Genomic DNA, 11,806 nt, shown 5'->3' with positions numbered 1-11,806 from the left:
TTGGGGCCTGTAACCAGCAGCAGAGTGAAGATTAGCTAAGCATGGGGCTTGTTTATACATGTTCAGTGATTATCACCCAGCTGGTGCATTTTTCACTCTTGGTATTTGAGAATTAATAAACTTGCTGAGTGACAATTTCAACCTCATCTCTAATGAAATTAGCTTCCCTGGCAGGAATTGATGAGCACAGTTTTGACAGGAGCTACCAGGTGTCGCTCTGAAATGTTTCTTGTAAGTTCTTTTCCTAAGGACTTGTTGACACACAGGAACAGTCAAAAATAGTAATTGGGAAAAAAATAATAATAAAAAAATGAAACTGGAAGAAATTATTTTCTTTTTCTGTATGTCTATGCATCTATTCAAGGTCATAGGAAGGCCAGAATTTCCAACCACCTCTCCTGAGAGTACCTAAGCTCTGAATTCTGTAATTCTTCAGGCACATGTGCTGCTCCTACCTAAATAACAGGATCTATAAAGGAACCTGAAATATCAACTTGTCAAATATTCATGGATCTTCTCTGTACATCACAGACCTCAGCAGCTGGAACTTTGCAATTCTGTGTTCCCACTTCTCTGTCTTTTGCTTCTTGTTCTGTCTCCAGAGACAACTTCATTCTTAAGGGGGACTTGGAGACCAGAACAGAGGTGAGTAGCTTCAGTGCAGGTGCTAAGATATAGTGCATTTCTTAGTGAAGGACAGCAGTGTAAATCCCTGTTGAATAGCTGTTGCATTTTAAATTTCCATCTTACAGATCACAGAATCACAGAATAAGCTGAATTGGAAGGGACCCACGAACATCATGAAGCTTCATTGTCTGCACAGGACCATCCCCACAAGTCACACCCTGAGCACTGTCCAAACACTTCTTGAGCTCTGCCAGGCTGGTGCTGTGACCACTGCCCTGGGGAGCTGTTCCAGTGCCCAAACACCCTCTGGGTGAAGAACCTTTCCCTGATATCCAACCTAAACCTCCCCTGGCACAGCTTCAGGCCATTCCCTCAGGTGCTGTCCCTGTGCCCACAGAGCAGAGATCAGTGCCTGTTCCTCCTCTTCCCCTCCCAATGGAGCTGTAGCTGCAGTGGGGTCTCCCCTCAGTCTCCTCCAGACTGAACAGACCCAGTGCCCTCAGCCACTCCCTATACAGCTTCTGGTCAAGATCCTTCACCATCCTTGTTGTCCTCCTTTGGACACTCTCTGACAGTTTTATATCTATTTCATAACATTTTCTCCATGACGATAAACCCTAAGGGTATAAGCATCAGTCAGTCTTGAAAAAAGGATATATTGTGATTAGGTTTGTGATCTGAGTATTTTTCTTAAACAAGATGTTTAATCTTTCTGAACAGACTAAATTCACATGACAGGTTACTATCAGGTTTGCTTCCTGAAAACCTGACAATAGTGTTTTGAAAGAGAGATAATTGCCTAAAATGCTGTTTGCAACTATTTCTGTTCAGAAACCAATTTCTCTCCCCAACAAATTATCTGTCTCATTGCACTTGTAAATCATGTACTATTTGGGAACTTCTATCTTGTTTGTTGGAGGAATTTGGGTGATGGAGTATAACTTTGTTACAAAATTTTTTGTATTTATATTATATTATATTACATTAATAAATATATTATTACATAACTAGACTAGAAATTGCTAAACTTGACATGATATTTAGATGAAAAAACATACTTACTATTTCTAGGTTGAATAAAAAAAATAAGTTTAAAGTAAAATGTCTTGGGCTTTGAGACATTGAACAGCTTGTTACATAGCAATTTCTTCAGGGAAGAAAATTGTTTGAGAGGAAAGAGATGATGATTATCTTAAAAGAAGTGTGGACTTCTAAGCAAAGAGGCATCCACACTCCCATGACACTGAGATCCAGGAACAGAGGAGAGGAGAGGAGAGGAGAGGAGAGGAGAGGAGAGGAGAGGAGAGGAGAGGAGAGGAGAGGAGAGGAGAGGAGAGGAGAGGAGCGGATGAGGAGAGGAGAGGAGAGGAGAGGAGAAGGAAGAGGGGGGGGCAGGAGTAGGGGAGAGGAGGTAGGGAGAGGAGAGGAGAGGAGAGGAGGGAGAGGAGAGGGAGAGGGAGGGAGAGGGATAGGAGAGAGAGGAGAGGAGAGGAGAGGAGAGGAGCAGGAGAGGGAGGAGAGGAGAGGAAGAGGAGAGGAGAGGAGAGGAGGAGGAGAGGAGAGGAGAGGAGAGGAGAGGAAGAGGAGAGGAGAGGAGAGGAGAGGAGCGGAGAGGGATGGAGAGGAGATGAGGGGGGGGAGGAGAGGAGAGGAGAGGAGAGGAGAGGAGAGGAGAGGAGAGGAATATCTTTTGCAGGATGAGATGATTTACACCCTAAGAATACCTCTTTCCTTCTACCTATTCCAAAGGGATTGCAAACACTTATTTGTCTATGACAAAAATGTTTCTCTTTTGGTCAGATGAACTGCACCTACACTTCTGAAAACAATCATTTAGCTAGGCTCCAAATCACTGATTACTTTGGAGAAAAAGTTAAAAAAATACAATAAACTAAATCTGCTTCCTTTTAGATTGGTGGCAAGCCTCTATTTAAGCAAACCAAAGCCCTACACATTTAACACAACCAAAAGATGATGTTGTAAATCCAGAAGTTTTATTAATTGAAAACACCAAAACCTACTCCAACTTATACAAGCATGTTTAACAATAAGATATGGACAGGCTGGAGAGGGAATAACATCCCTAGACAAGTGGTGGATTCTTCAACTTGGACATTTTTTGAAATTCAGCTAAACAGTGTGCTGGTCAATCTTGTCCTAGCTCTGCTTTTGCAAAGAAAGGTTGGACCAGACTGCCTTTATGGTCTCTTCCAACTTGGTATTTCATGATTATGCGATTCTATGATTCTGTGTTTCTATGTATTTTAGTTAGTTTTCATTCAAAAGAGTTTCAACAGATATTTTAAAGAATGGAACTATTCAACTGAGAGCAAAAATAAGCACATACTACATCCTTTTGATCCTAAACTACTCCAGTGAAATCCAGCTAATATGACTTAACATTTGAGATTCAGCATTCAAAGCTTCTCACCCAGATTTTAACATAGAAAAGCAATCAGAAGAATGCATTGAAAATGTAAGGATAGAAAGAGGTCAATGAGAAGCAGTTCTAAGTGGCATGGCCCCTTTTTTTTCTCAGTATGCTCCCTGTCAGCATGCAGTCAAGGAGGCAGAAATGGAACTAAAGTAAAATAAAATGTAGAATTTTTTTAACTGTAAAACAAGACACTAAAACTTCACAAAAATGATGGGGGGAAAAATAATTCTTAAAATTCTTCCAGTGCAAAAATAATGTTGTGATTTTGGTGATTAAAAGGAGGTCTAAATTCCCTAAGAGAAAGATACATGACAAGGACAGAGGAAAAGCTTTTATGTCCTGTTATCCTGGTTTTGGCAGGGATGGAGTTAATTATTTTCCAAGTAGCTGGAACTGTGCTGTGTTTGGGATTTAGAGTGAGAATAATGTTGATAACACACTTGTGTTTCAGTTGTTGCTGAGCAGGGCTTGCACAAAGTCACTTTTCGTGTGGCCCTGGCAGTGAGAAGGCTGGGGTGGTGAGAGGATAGGAAGGGACACAGCTGGGACAGCTGACCCTCAGTGGCCAAAGGGACATCCCTTTGGCACCACATGGCATCATGCTGAACAGCAAAACCAGGGGAGCTGGCTGGGGGTGGCAGCCACGTCCCTGGGGACTAGCTGGGCACTAGACAGAGGGTGGTGAGCAACTGCATTGTGTGTCACTTGTTCTGTCTGTTCTTTTATCATTTTTCTTACTTTCCATTCCTTTTCTCTCCTTTTAAACTATCTTCATCTCAGCCCATGGGGCTTGCATGTTTTCTTATTCTCTCCTCATCCCACTGCAGGGAAAAAGCTGTAGGATCTGAGCTGCTGCTGGGTTAAACCATGACACAAGTCAGAAAAGCACTTAAAAATTAGAGCATCCCAAATTGTTTCAAGTAAGAGCTTTAATGGTGACATCAATAAAAGAAAGTCACACTGAAAATCAGAATTTTCCAAGGAGAGAAGCTTGTTAAAAGAACAGTATTTGAAGACAAGAGATGCAGAACATAGTGTGTGGAATTGGATTCAGTCATGAACTTTTAAAATACTATCTATTTACATCTTTTGTGAATAACAGTACAATGTAGAAGCTTGAATTAATGCAATTTTTTTTGTTACTCATTAATATTCAGGACTCTGCATAAGAAACCTCCTGCCTTATTATTCTCAGACATTTCAGGTATGAAAACTAGTCCAAAATTTCTGACTGGAATTTTATCATCTGCAGTTTGCTCATCAGCCACTTGACAGGGGACAATATCATTTTTTCCTTTATGAAAAAGATATGAAGTAGCAAGAGAAAATTAATGAACAAGTCATGGTTTGAAAGAAATTCATCGAAACTACTCAACAAGAAGCCCTATGGTATGAGGACACCTGAGAGCAGTTCAGGTTAAGCCTTTTCCAAACTGTTGGAAGAGAAAGGAGTAGCTTTACAGCTGGCTTGGCTAAGTTTTGACTAGAATGAGCATAATCTGAAGCAGCAGTTTTCTACAGGCTGGCACAACTGGATATGGAAAGTTTGTACCTATTAAAGTTCCTGTTAACAGAACAGATCCAGAATCTCAGCCACTGCCAGAATCACACAGACAGAGAGGAGGGAGCAGGGTGAGAATATTCAAAGGGTCCTGCTGAGGGCACATTTTTTTCTCTTTTTTTGATATCAAAAAGAAGAGGTTACAAGGAGTCCTGAGGTCACAGTTCCCTCTCTGGAGTTTCTAGAGGTTGTACTGGGCTCCTGCTGCCCTTTTCTCCTTGCTGGGTAGCAGCTCTACTCCAACAATGAGCATTAACCTTTGATCAGTAGGATTTAAATGAAACACTGGAACATATAAATGTGATATTAGAAGATTATAAAGAGCCTTGTTATCATGGGGCTGTCTTTCTTATCTAAAGTGGGGTTTTTTCAGCTTTTTTGCTGTCTGACAAAACCCACCTTATCCAGGTGATCTTCATTGCCCAAGCCCACTGAAGACAAGACTAAAGTCTTTTAGCCTCTTATATGCAGGGCAATTATGGAAAGGCAGCACTTAGATAAAGATTTATTTAACTTTTCCCATTCTAGATGAAGTTTAAAAGCATAAAATAAGGAGAAATAAGGTCTACCAGCAACTTTAACAAATTTGGATATTTTGAAGAAAAGTAAAACATGCGAAAAAAATATTTAAACAGAAAAAAATTTCACAATACTTGTTTTATAAAACTAGCAAGGAGTTAATGACTTCTGCATTTATACATTAAAGTTTAGTGGCAAGAATGTTTAAACAGAGTAGAAGCAATTACTGCTCTGAGATAACTCAACTTGATTCTTTCTTGTTATAAAACAGATTTTGGCAAAATAATATGCATAGTATTTTTAATGTAACTCAAGACCCTTTGTTTTATTTAAAATATTTTAATGAAAATTAATTCAGACATCTTAGTAGTTATTGTTTTTGATCAAAAACTTTATCTGGCAGAAAATGTGCACACAATAACCTTTTCATGATAACCTTATATAACACTCTTCTACAGGTTTTTCAAAACATGTAGCTGAGAAGCAATTCTTGCTATTCCAAGAGACAAAATATCATGGTGGTTTTTGTTAGAGTAATGGCCTAAATTCATAATTAACTGGCAAGGAATAGGAAGATTCAAGGAAGGGAAAGTAAAAAGACCTGCTCTTTGCCTTCAATCTTATTGATCCCTGCTGTCACCCATTCTGTGGTCACTTCATTAGAACACAGCAGCATGTTCATAATACCCTTTGAGTTAGAGGAAATATAAATAGAAAATAAGAGATGTGCTGGACTAGCCAAAAACCCTCCAACCCTTTTCTTAGCAGTGGAATTCCCTTTCCAATGTAGCAGAGCACATGGGTTATAGATGCAGAGTATGTGTTTCTTCTGCACCTTCCATCACCCTAACACCAATGAGAGAGCAGAGCAAATTTACAGCGATCTGAGGAACAAGGGTGTGGAAAAATGACAAAGAACTAATTTTTTCAATGCTAGAAATTTTTTATATTGTGCCTGATAATCCATCCCAAAAGATGTACAAACTGTGGGGTCTCCATGTTTTCTAAAACACTGATGGTCAAGGTGAAACACTTTCTGATTCAGCAGAGTGCAACAGACATTCCTGGTAAGCACCTAATGGACATGAGGATCAGAGGAGCCTTGAACTACTAAAACAGGAACCAATTTTTAATTTTATTATTATTTTATTATTGTTACCTGAAAAGAAAGACTTATAAAACATTATAAATATATATACATATATACATATAAATATACATAAATTCCTAGTAAATCATAGTTGCCCATGAGACTTTATACCCAGAATTCAGATTTGCTTAGATGTGAACCTTGTGTGTGAAACACACTTCAGAGCAATCATCAAATGACACTGGCAAGCATTAGCAGGGCATGAAAATGAAAGCAAGAGGGCTGCCAGCCTGCCTGGAGATACTGGCATTAGGATCTGTCTTGCTTTGCCATATTCATTAACAATAGGATGCAGGATGACTAAATGGACCTCAGTGGGATTCTCATATTTCAGAAGGATTGATAAGAGTGGGGCCAGCTATGAGAAATATATATAACTTGTGTGATGAAGGATTACTCAGACATTGCAGAGACATGAGCCCTGCTCCCCTCCCTGGCTGGGAGAGCAGAGTCCTTCAGTAATTACTGGGAGATCAGTTCTCATCCCTGAACCCTGGGGATTGACTGCAGGGACTAAGTGTCAAAAGGCAGAAAATGACTTTTTTTTCAGAAAGTTAATTTACATCACAACTGATTTTTAATTAATAAAAATAATAATTAGTACCAAAGAAAAGAATATAATAGATACCAACATTATTTAATTGTGTTCTTCATCTATGTAGAATTCACATACATTTAAATCTGCTGGTGTTTATTACAGATTTTCAGGAAGGTTTTACAGATCTAGAGAGATTTCCTAGGTAAGTCTAGCAGTGAGCATAAAGCACAAATAATTTCATAATTTAGATAATCATAGCTATGTATAAGCATCTGGATGAATACAAAATGTAACTAATTCTAGGAAATTTTATTTTAATTATGAATTTTTCACTGAATTAATTTATACTTTTGGTTGTTGCTTGTCAGACAATGTTTTTCTCCCTTAAGCCTTCAGACATATATAATTTATGAATGTGTTTTCACCATTTATGTTCTCTCTGCTCACATGTAAATTGCTAGCTCTGGTAAAATCTATTGTAAAATGATAGCTTAGGTTTCATTTTCTTTACCTGCAAAGTGGAACCATTAATTTTACTGTAAAAGAAGTAAAATGATTGCTCACTAAATAACACCCACAAATATCTTGATGATTCTTACACATTTTCTAACAGAAAAGCTGCATTGTTTACATTCTCTCCACAAACACAAAGAAGTAGCAATTTAATTTAAATATTTCAAATACATCAGCATGAGATGAAAAATGTCAGTGAGTGAGTGAGTGAGTGAGTGAAAAATAGCACCCATAATTTATAATTATTTTTATAGTGAAAAGCTGTCCTTTCTATTCAAAGGAAAAATGTTTACTTAGAGATTAAAATTATATTGCTCTCATAAGACTAAAAGCTCTTACTTTTGGCATCCCCTATAAATCCAAGTTTGAGACTGATGCCAAGGTAGGTATTGTTCCTCTTGATCAAATGGAAATTATAAAAATGCCACATTCACTTCTGAATCTTAGAGAAATCTCATAAAACTGCAATCTCAGCTCATGAAATTGTGGCTGGTGATTTCATACTCTTCAGCACCCCCAGGACCACAAGCTGAATGCTCAGGTGCCAAACTGAGAACATTTCAGGTTTTTTCAGCAGGTAAACTCCTGAACAGGAATAAAGCCAGGGATAACAGGAATAAAGCCAGGGAGCCTGTGCTGTATCTCTGCAGAGAGCTCAGGTGCAGAGGAGCTGCCAGGGTTAGTGGTGGTTGATGTGCTGCCTCTGCAGGTGCTGCCTTTGCAGGTGTAAAGGTGCTTCCAGCCCGGGAATCTCCCCCGGTGCCGCGTCCCGGGAGAACCCGGCTGGTTTCCACACCAGAGGGGAATTCCTGCTGCTTGAACCTCCTCTGCAGCACCAGTGACTAGCCAGCAGAAACTGCCAACCCAGGGCCTATATATCAAGCTATCCATTCTGACAGCCAGGTTAGGTTAATCATTAAAACTCTGCCTCTCTCCCTCCGAGGGTCTCCAGGGTTTTGTTTAATGCAGCAGACAGATGGCACTGAGGAAATTCAGGTGGTGCGTGATGAGATTTGGGGTTTTTTTAATGTGGTTGCTAGAATTTTTCAAATAGATTAAGTTCAATTGTAAATCACTCCCGTTCCCAGGGTTGGAGTCTTTATTAGCCCCCCAGTGCTTGCACTGAAGAATTGATCCTTCAGCAGCAGCATATCTTGATGGGGGAAGGCAAGGCTTTTTGTTCTGACAGCTCTGTACACCATCTGTTAGTGCCCTGCTGCAAGGAGGTGATATGGTCAAGTGTAACTAGCTAATTACCCAGCAAAATCCAACCTAGTTCATTTCACCACCCATATATAAATTCTCATTTCAGTTTCCCTTGTTTTTCTTTAATCAAGTACATAACCCATATAATTACTGTTCACCATCAAGGCTACTCAAACCTTGAAGGTCACTCTGGACTATCCATATCTCTCTGTATAGCTTTATACCTTTTCCTTCCCTGATAGTCAGGTTTTTCTGTTGGCCTGTGGTTCTGACACTCTGCAAACCTAAACATAATTTTGAAACAGGAGCAAGGCAAGAAATGGGATATTAGCTCACTTCTACACAGTGTGCAAAGCATGGGTTCCCCCACCACAATCCAAAAAGGACAGCATATACAAAATGCATCCTGCAAGAAGAAACCTTCCCTGCAGCTTCAAGCTCTTATCATAGGTGGATTCCTGCTGCCACTCATCAGCATGTCACAGCATGTCTATTTACACTGACTGAGGTGAACACAGAACTTCATTTTAGGATGTAGATGCATGCAAGGGTAAATTAAGTTTGTGGACAAAACATGGCAGGAAAATTACTGTTCCCAAGGAGCAAGGTAAAAAAATAACCCATCATGGGGAACAAAAAATGATGTGTGAACAAGAGCAAATTTTATTTACAGATCAAAGATGCCCTGAAAATTCAGGAGAAAATGATGAACTGAAAGATTTAAGCTTTTTGGTAGCAAAATTCATTCCCTCCCAACAACACCAGCTGAAATGAGATTTCATCCTTCCTTGTGAAGGTCTTGTTTTCTGAAGGATTTTATTAATCAGTCATGTTACATTATTGGCTTGGTTTGAATTTTTCTATTCACATTCAGAGAATTGTATAAACTCGTCCATCTTTGCAAATGATATTTCTTTGTTTCAAATAGAAAACTTTGATCCAAACCATATTTTTTCACTATAAAATGGTACTCATCAGTGTATTGCATTTGAGTAGGTGCATTCATAAGAGGAAGCCAGTGGCTAAAATCCCAGTTCAGAATTAATGTTCACTGTGGGAAAGCACTATCAGAAACTGCCATTTTTTATCAGTAGCCCAATGACAAAAAAATATTTTCTGGGAAGAATTTTCAAGGAAGTGTTAGAGCCAGGTACTAGCTTCTGCAACATTTGTTTTGAATTCCAGTATGTCTTCAGGTTTGGGGTTTTTTCCCTGTGTGAAGATTGTATCCAGGTTATCAGCTTCTACAGTGAATATTTGAACTCCAGGATACCAGTTTGTACAGACTGGTTTTAACTGTAGGGAAAATTTAAGACCTGAAACTGGTTGTTTTGGATTGTTGGGTGTGTTTTTCATTACCTTTTATGTTTCAATTTCTCCTTTTTCCTTCATATTTTCTCTTACAGGTATTTGCAAAATATATCCCTGCCTTCTGACTTTGATGGCATTATCCCAAGAAAAGGAAAACAAAATTTAAATTTGTACTATTTGAGGCTTTTTTTACACAGTCTAAAGAAAACTAACTTCCCCAGAAAGGTTATTGTGCTTTATATGCTTATATGCTTATGCTTATAAATATCCTTATATATGTTTATAAACATACTTATTATTTATTTGGTTTTATTTAAAGAAAAGCATATTTATCAATGAATTTTTTACTGATTGACACTGAAATACTGAATTACTTCAGTAAAAGTATAAATTTTCTGCAAAGATACAATTAAGTTATTGAGGCCTATGTCTTTTTAACATTGAAAGAAATACGGTGTTATCAACTTTATTTAGCTAAGTTTTATGAACTTGACATGTACTGAGGTTTGAGATTACAGATTTTTCACTAGGTCACCAAGAACCTGCTGCTGCATAATGAGTGTTATTTCCTCAGATCTTGATTAATTTTACCACTATTTTTTTGCATTTCTTCCTCATTTCTTTGTGTCTGTTTCAATCTTGTTAAAGGCTGAGATCAATTGTTGGAGGAACTCAGGTCTCTCAAGAATAACCAAGTTTAACAATGCTAAAGGAAAACATGTGAACAGGCTTCAAACAGAAAAGCCTGATGGGGGGAAAAAAAAAAAAAAAGAGTGAAAAATCTCACTTCACAGAGTAGACAGGACAAGAAAGGTTAGGAACAATTTTGATCAAGAGCTATTTTGGTTAGAAAATAAAAAGAAAACTACATTATTTGTAACTGTAGGATAGAGAATGCTGGACTGAGTTGTTGCCAAGCAAACGATTTTAACACAGGTTAAACAAACAGCCCCAAGGAACAGACAAGTATTTCTGATTCTGCCACAGGCCAGGAGAAAGGATTAGATGATCTTTCCAAGCTGTCCAAACAAACAAAAAAAGCCCACATTAAGAAAAAAAAAAAAAAAAAAAAGAGAATTATTTTTGTCTACAATCTATCAAGTGTTGAGAGTATTTCCTTGACTAAAATTACTTAATTTTGAAGCAGACTTCCCCCTTAGGTTAGGACTATCTAACATTTCATCTTTAACCTGACAGCTGGGCAGGGGAAGGAGGCAGTCAGGTACCAGGAGACTTTGGGCTACCAGGCCCTGCAAACAGTTTGCCAACAGGCTGAAGTTTATGCATGATGAGATTATAAATTGTGTTCTTTATACACAGAAGAATCACTGGAAAGTAGCACATGGCAATTTTATTTCTGGAATAATGTCTTTTTCAGAAGTTTGAGAGACATTAAGCAGCCACTGGCTGTTCTGTGCATTTTTCCCTGTCCCTCAGATGTCACTAAGCCTCCAGCTGCTCTTTCTTATTGGGAAATCACATGGTTTATATGCAGACAAAGGATGGCTCATATGCAATGAATAAACTGGCTTTTTGTCAGCCTCCTGTAGAATCATTTGGAGGGACTGTCTACAATTTCTGCAAAGTCTTTTAAAAATGAAATTAACAAATAAGCAGCCACATTGCAGCTCTGACTTTAAATTTGTTTATACTTTGTTTTCTGCTTTTGCTCATAAAAGAACAATGAAACATGGGAAAATGCAGGACTGCAGACCAAGACATTTCACAAATGTCATCTAAATTTCCTTTGCTGTCATTTTGGAGTGTTCTTCACTGGCATGACTAGAGGTCAATGACCAGAGCCTCATCCACTTGGGAATCATGAGGTGCTTTATACTGTAAGAGGTACTACTGAAACTGTTATTTCAAATCATTTTCCTGACAGAACTGACCAGCTTCTCCCCTGATAAGTACAGCAAGGCCAAGAAGATATTCTGGTTTGTT

This window comes from Erithacus rubecula (genome assembly GCF_903797595.1).
Source record: "Erithacus rubecula genome assembly, chromosome: 2".
Classification (NCBI taxonomy): Eukaryota; Metazoa; Chordata; class Aves; order Passeriformes; family Muscicapidae; genus Erithacus; species Erithacus rubecula.
Note: the sequence above shows the minus strand (reverse complement) of the source record.